The sequence below is a fragment of the Penaeus vannamei genome, chromosome 25, assembly GCF_042767895.1.
Source record: "Penaeus vannamei isolate JL-2024 chromosome 25, ASM4276789v1, whole genome shotgun sequence".
In the NCBI taxonomy this organism is placed as follows: Eukaryota; Metazoa; Arthropoda; class Malacostraca; order Decapoda; family Penaeidae; genus Penaeus; species Penaeus vannamei.
Window position 1 is genome coordinate 34,985,706 of NC_091573.1, and position 7,500 is coordinate 34,993,205.

Here is a 7,500-nt window from a genome sequence, read left to right on the forward strand (position 1 = left end):
AGAGAATGGTGGCGAGATAAGGAGAGGGGAGGTGTAGAGAGGAAAAGGGGTGGGTAGATAGGACAGATAGATAGACGGATAGAGATAGTTAGATAGAGATAGAGAAAGATAGGGAGAGGGAGAGACGGGGGCGATTGCAAGTACTCGAAAGAGGAAAGGGGGGAAAAGAGAAGCGTTAGTAGTTGCGTGAAAAAGAGACGAAAGAAAGAGGAGCCAAGCGAACCGAGTACAGACAAAGAGTTGCTTGACTACTAGAGAGAGAGAGAGAGAGAGAGAGAGAGAGAGAGAGAGAGAGAGAGAGAGAGAGAGAGAGAGAGAGAGAGAGAGAGAGAGAGAGAGAGAGAGAGAATATCGGACGGTAAGGTGGGAGTATGGGAGGATGGGTCGGTGCGTGCGTGCGTGCGCGTGCGTGAGGTGTTTTAAGCGTGTGCGTGCGAGCTCGGCTGACCGGGCCATCCCCTTTAAACCAGTTTGACAATATATCACCCATGGCCTCTCTACTACGTCCCCAGCACAGCCTCCGTAGGAAAGCTTCTTGCTCAAGTTCCCTGCAAGGAAGCCATCCCCCCCTCACTCAGTTCTCACCCCTCCACTCTTCTCCTCCGGTCTTCGTTCCCTCCCTCCCTCCTCCTTCTGCTTCCCCTCGTCCTGACCCCGTCCGCATCCCTGGCGCCGCCCTTCCCCTCCGCGCTCCCATACCACCCCGCCGCACCCCCCCCCACCCCCTTTCCCTGACCTCTGACAAGTCTCCAGCACGACTTTAGGGAGGGGAGGGATGAGAGAAAGAAGAGGAGGGGGGGAGGGTGGTACTTGTAGACAAACGCAAAGAGAGGATAAGAGAAGAAAAGAAAAGAAAAAGCGAGGAGAGGGAAAAGAAAGGGAGAGAAAGAGAGAAAGGAAGATCGGGACAAGACAAGAGGAGGGGAAAAAAATATGGAGGGAGTAAGACCGAAAGAGAATCCGAGAGACAAGAGGGTGCCAGAAAGATAACAAGGGATAGCGAAAATTAAACAAAAAATGAAAATGGAGACAGGAAGAAAGAACGCGAAGGAAGGAGAGTGGGGGAGGTGCGGATGTGGGGAGGGAGAGATGGAGTGAAACTCAGAGAAGAGAGAGGGGAGAGAAAACTCAGAGGAAAGTGGGGAAAGAGGAACCAAGGACAGGCAAGTGGCGAAAGGTCATGAGAAAAGACAGAAGACGAAAGGAAAGAAAGCAGATGAGAGGAGAGAGGGGAGGGGAGAGGAGAGGGGAGAGAGAAGAAAATCGGAAGAGGCAGAAAGAACAGGGAAGAAGAAAGAGGACTAGGGAGAAGGAAGAGAGAGAGAGAGAGAGAGAGAGAGAGAGAGAGAGAGAGAGAGAGAGAGAGAGAGAGAGAGAGAGAGAGAGAGAGAGAGAGAGAGAGAGAGAGAGAGAGAACGAGCGGAGAGACGAAATGAAAGACGGTACCTGAGAGGAACGGAGGGAGGAGAGCAGGGGGGGGAGAGAGGGAGGAAAGAAAATGAGAGAACGGGGAAGGCGAGAGAGAAGAACGGCTAGTAAAAAAAAAAGAAAAAAAGAAAGAAAGAAAGAAGAAAAAAACGCTTACGACCACGATTGAGTCTAGTAGTTCATTGGCGGGGTCAGCGAGATCTTCCTTGAGGGAACTCCCCTGCACAGGCGACTGGCCGCCCTGCCCCACTCGCCCTCGCTCTTGAGCAAGGACCAAGGTCACAGCTGACCTACGGCTGGGGGAGGAGGGTGGGGGAGGGGAGGGGAGGAGGGGAAGGAAGGGAAGGGAGAGAGAGGGAAGAGAGAGAGGAGAGAGAGGGAGAGAGAGAGGGAGGGAGGGAGAGAGGGAGGGAGGAGAGAGAGGGAGAGAGGGAGAGAGGGAGAGAGGGAGGGAGAGAGAGAGAGAGAGAGAGAGAGAGAGAGAGAGAGAGAGAGAGAGAGAGACAGAGACAGACAGACAGAGACAGAGAGAGAGAGAGACACGAGGAGCGGCGGAGTGGAGAGTAGCAAAGCGTGATGTAGAGAAAGGAAAGGAGGAGAAGGGAGGGAGGTACGATACGCCAATTCTCTGTCGCCCGCATGAAACGCAGATCGTCCCATACCCGATGAACAAACTCAAAACAAATACTGGAAAATTTCCTTCCTTCCGAGGAACAGCCCCAACGTGATTTCTATTCTTGATTTGCATGCCACGCCGATCCCTTGATCCCAAGTACATTTATCTAACCATTCATTCATTTATTAGTACTTCCTCCGAAAGTGATCACGAAAAAGTAATACGGAGATTTCAAGTTGTCTACATGAATGCGACAGCGACGGGGGTTCAGCACTGGCTTCGCTAAACCGCCAAACTGCGAGCATCGTCGCCCTCGCCCTCACCGCTGTGGCTGAAATTTCGGCTGGCGTCGGTTTGTTTGGCTACCCCCCCACTCCCCTTCCCCTCTCTCCCCCCCCTCCCCCGGTCACGCGGACGACCCCCCATGCTTCCTCTGCCGCCCTCCTTCGGCCGTGCTAGACACCCGACCGTCCAACCACGCCCTTCGTCGGGCTGACCAACGACCACCACGCCCGCCGCGACGACCTGGCGAGACGCGGCAGGGAACTTCCCCTCGACCGCCGCCCATTGGCCCGTGCTAACGAATGCGGGGGCGTCGCCGAGGTGTGCAAGGCCGAGCGCGGCAGACCCTGGACTTTTTTCCCCGTTCCCCCTTTTTTTCCCCTCTTTTTTCGCTGGCCGCTACCACTCGCTCCTTAACAGCCAGGGCCTCACCAAGCTGAGCAGCTCGATTATTAAAGATGAACCAACCGTTTGGCATCCCTACACCGGCGCGGTCCTCCTTGGCCGTTCTTCAACTTAAACGCTTCGTCATTTAACCGCATCTCGCCCTTTTTTGGGGGAGTGACCGCTCGGGCCTTCGTCGGCATTCGAACGAGTCGCACACAAACGGACGAGTATGCCTGTATATGCACGCATGTGTATACAAACATACATACATACATATACATATATACATACATGCATATACAGTATAGGTATACATGTATGTAAGTATATATATGTGGCGTATACATGGTAGGACGTATCCTCATCGTCCCCTTTGTCAACCAAGTGGGAAAAACCGATTTCCCGGAGGAACGGCCTACGCTTTCGAAGCAACGGTCGCCGCCGTCGCGCTTCCGTACAGGACCACCGCCGTCCCGAAATCACCGGAATCGTAAAAGAAACGGAAAAGAGATGAATCACAACCGCTCTCTTCCATCTAAATGCGTTTACTTGTTCCTCAATCGGGGGCCCCCTCCCCCTGGCGGTAGAGGGGTGACCCGGGAGCCGTTCATGCCGCCGAGTGACCGCCTCCCTGCGACGCTTCCGGCCGTCGGACCCGCGGCGAATCCGAGTCCCTGGCGCCCGCCCTATGGAGGCCCTGGACGGAGGGCGCCCGACCCAAGTTCGTCTTCTTGGGGGAGAAAGTGGACGCTTTGCACTTCGAATGGATTTTCTTCGATTATTTTTTTTAAGAACTGTTCTACGGCAATCGTTTATTCATTATATAGGGTAAACACGGTACGGTAAAGTGCGTTTCAGTAACATCAAACAAATGAGGATATAAAAGCACGTGTACACATAGGAAATGTGTGTGTTTTCTATATATATATATATTTAATAAAAAAAAAATGTATGTATATATAATATATATAATACATATATACATATATATACAATATATATCTAAACATATATTATATAATATACACATAAATACATCTATATATATATATATGTTCGGGTATGATGATTCATTTACTTTCAATTGGATGTTGTGAAGAGACAAAAAGCCAAAGATAAACCGACACTACGGAGACAAAACCCGCCATGCCTACCCGCCCGGGGTCATGGAGTATCAACTGCGAAGACGGCCTTACTGGATGATCGCCCCCCCCCCCCCCATCCACCCCCTCCACCACCCCAGGGACTCGTTCTGGTGCGTCGCGCATCTCGGCTGCCGTCCAAATTATCAACAATACCGTAGCGATGCGCATTCCAGCCTTGCCCTCCTCTGCGACTTGAGACATTCTGGAAGGGGACCACGCTGGAACAGTCGACAAGGATCCTAATAACCAAACTCGACCAAAAAAAAAAAAAAAAAAATAAAAAAAATAAAAAAAAATAAATAAATAAATAATAATAATAATATAATAAATAAATAAATAAATAAATAAATAAAAAACAATAACAAGCCCGAGAGAGAATGCCTCTCGCCGTTTCGATGGTGAGTCTCCCGAACCAGCCAGCAGCACTACGCCGCGTCCCTCTCGCGAAGGTAAGGACACATGAATCGCGTCGACCGCAACGCATACTCTCTGCAGTCTGTCTCGCTCGTGCGTTTCTCGTCACTTGCCGCAATGAACTCTCGCCCTCGAACCGCTGCAATTAATGTGGTTTTTTCCCTCTATCGGTCATATTATCTTTAGTGTGACTCGACGAAAGAAGTTAAAAGAATCATTCACTGGTCGATGCTACTTAGAAAACACGATCTCATTAATAATAAATAGATACTAAATACATTATGTTGGGAAAATAAAGAATGACAGATGCTGATATCACTAATAATCAGAATCATAACAGCAAAACTAAATTAAGCTGCACTTATAATAAGAACAATAAAAAACAAAAAAACAGTCAGGATAAAAATCACAATGACAATAACAATAATTCTTAGATTACTAATAACATAATAGAAACAAAATTATAATGATAATAATATTGTTGAGATGATGTAAATGCAATAAATGATTATTTGATGTCATTTGTTACGATGTGTACCCAATACTTTCAAGCGTGATAAAATTACCTATATCTCTTTGCAAAAATACACATAGGAGATAAAAATATGGATGAAGAAAACACATGTGCGGACTGCGAGGTTACAAACCCTAGGTTTAAATTTCAGATCTGTTGAGGAGCAGCATCGTGGCTGAAAGGTGGAATTTCTTAAAAGCCCTTTTATTTATAATGTTTAGATAAACAATGAAACTAACTAACTAACTAACTCTCTCTTTGTGTCTGTGTGTGTGCGTGTGTGCGTGTGCGTGTGTGTGTGTGTGTATGTGTGTGTATGTGCCTGTGAGTGTAAATGCATGTGAGTGTAAGTGCCTGGGAGTGTATGTGCCTGTGAGTGTAAGTGAGTGTGAGATCACTTGTATGTGTGCGTCCTTGTGTGCATGTATGCATGCGTGTGTGCATGTATGCGTGCATGTATGCGTGCATGTGTGTGCACGTATGTGTGCGTGTGTGCATGTATGCATACGTGTGTGCACGTATGTATACGTGTGTGCACGTATGCATGCATGTGTGCATGTATGTACGTGTCTGCACAAGTGTGTATGTGCATGTGCATGTGTATGTGTCTGCACATGTGTGTATGTGCATGTGCATGTGTGAATACATGAACATTTGTGTGTTCACATGTGTGTTTGTAAGTTCATGCGTGTGAAGTATGATGTGACGTTTTAGGTGTACCTATACATGCATGGGTATATATAATACAATAATCATAAATAAAGCATACACTGTAGGTTTTACAAGGACATAAATGACTCTAAGAAGCTTTTCTTATGGGGTAGACAAATAATCCCCTTCTTTACTTTTTGAGAGGAAAAATAATTCTGAAAAATTCACTCGAACACAACATCTTGTCCAATGGCTGTATGGTTTTCGGTTGACAAAATACCCTTCTTGCACTGATACTTCCCAAGGCATTACGCTGGACAGTTCAGGAATGCATTTACCGAAACCCACTGAACATTGCATTTGTAAGTTGAATTTATAGTCATGTGTCTGCAAATATCCTTTGACCTTTTTTATCCCATCTTCCAAGTGGTGCTCAACAAGTAGTATAGTGTATGTACATTTTATTACTTGGTCTACATTAATTCTGGAGGACTCAATCAGAAGCAGATAACGGTGAAAATTTTACTCCTTTAGATATGAATACCATTTCTGCAATAATAATGAAAATTTATACTAAATCAATCACAATAACAAAAATCACAAAGCCAATTACAATCCTGTGAACTCTTAACATGTGCTATTCATTTTCATTTAAAAGATATTCCTCTTCGGCTAAAATCAAAAGTACCACACGAAAGATGTCCAAGAGCTGCATTCTAAAGAAGAAAAGTATCTGCTATGTAACGACTACAGTAACTTATTCCTTCTAAAAAGTCTAAGTTACAAAGGTGCCTAAAATAACTAATGAAAACTATAATGATCTCATTATGACACACAAGATTAAACCAAGTAAATAAACAGATCAAATGATAACAAAACAAAAAAAGTTGAGTGTCTATATGAAAATGATTGACACCAGAACATTCCGATCTGCCCCCAATGGGAAAAAGCAAGCCTCCCTGTCTTTTCACTGAAACCATTTTACAAAATCTTCACTTTATCTCCTCCCAGAAGGTAACGTCTGTGGGATTCCACAACTAAAAAATCGCATGTACACTGCAACTCATGCTGACAAGACAATTCTCCCAAACCGCTTGTTATTACAGAACACTGATAAAAAAAAACAAAAAATACATTCAAATGCAACAACAAAATCAATAGTACCAAGCTATTAAATAAAAACTGTCTGTTTATGTAATTCTGTTTTTAAGTGATAAAAGAACCTTGCAGACATTATAAAGAGTATACAACCTTGGATGTCTGTTCACACACACACACACATTGTTATATGGGATAATCTTTAAACAGATAGGAACATCTTATCTTGAACTCATTAACTCAATCTGAGCTAGCTGAGTGTGCAACATGAAATAAAATAAAGAGCAAATATATCTGTCATAATGCTAAATAACCAACAAAAGAAAAAAATATATATAACAATGATAAAGTGGAAGCTAAAATAAAATGAGAAATAGAAAACCAAAGAACTGGAATATAAATAAAGAAAATCTGCAGAGAGAGAAAAAAAAATGCACAAGAAACAAGACAAGAAAATAAGGCAGGTAAATAATAAAGAAATGATGGAATGAAACTAAACCCCTACAACTAAATGCAAAATTGACAACCATAGTAAAATATAACAATAAATAATATCAAATTCAGCAATATCAAGAAAATTAAGAAGTTAACAAACAATATGGGACACCAACATCAACAACAATAACAAAAAAGACAAATAAATAAACTAAGATTATAGTAGCAGTAACTTTACTTATCACGGAAGTATATCAGGCATATCATAATTTCATAACATTAAAAAATATATATATATATACATACATACATACATATATATATATATATATATATATATATATATATATATATATAAACTCTTAGTATGGATTGATTTTATGGAGACACCACAAAACAAATAAGAAAACAACATGACCTATACTTCAACTAGTTTTTATCTTTCTATTCTCTCGAGGCTATAAATAACTTACAAGAAATACTAGGAAATAAAAATTCTGCAATTAGAAGTGAAGTGAATGAGTTTTGAT

At 43.6% G+C, this 7,500-nt stretch overlaps 1 protein-coding gene across 2 annotated transcripts in view; it reads right to left on the reverse strand.

The window, feature by feature from the left end:
* LOC113803688 (dual specificity tyrosine-phosphorylation-regulated kinase 1B) overlaps positions 1 to 7,500 on the reverse strand; it is a 70,704-nt gene that overhangs the window by 53,402 nt on the left and 9,802 nt on the right. The window lies entirely within an intron of this gene.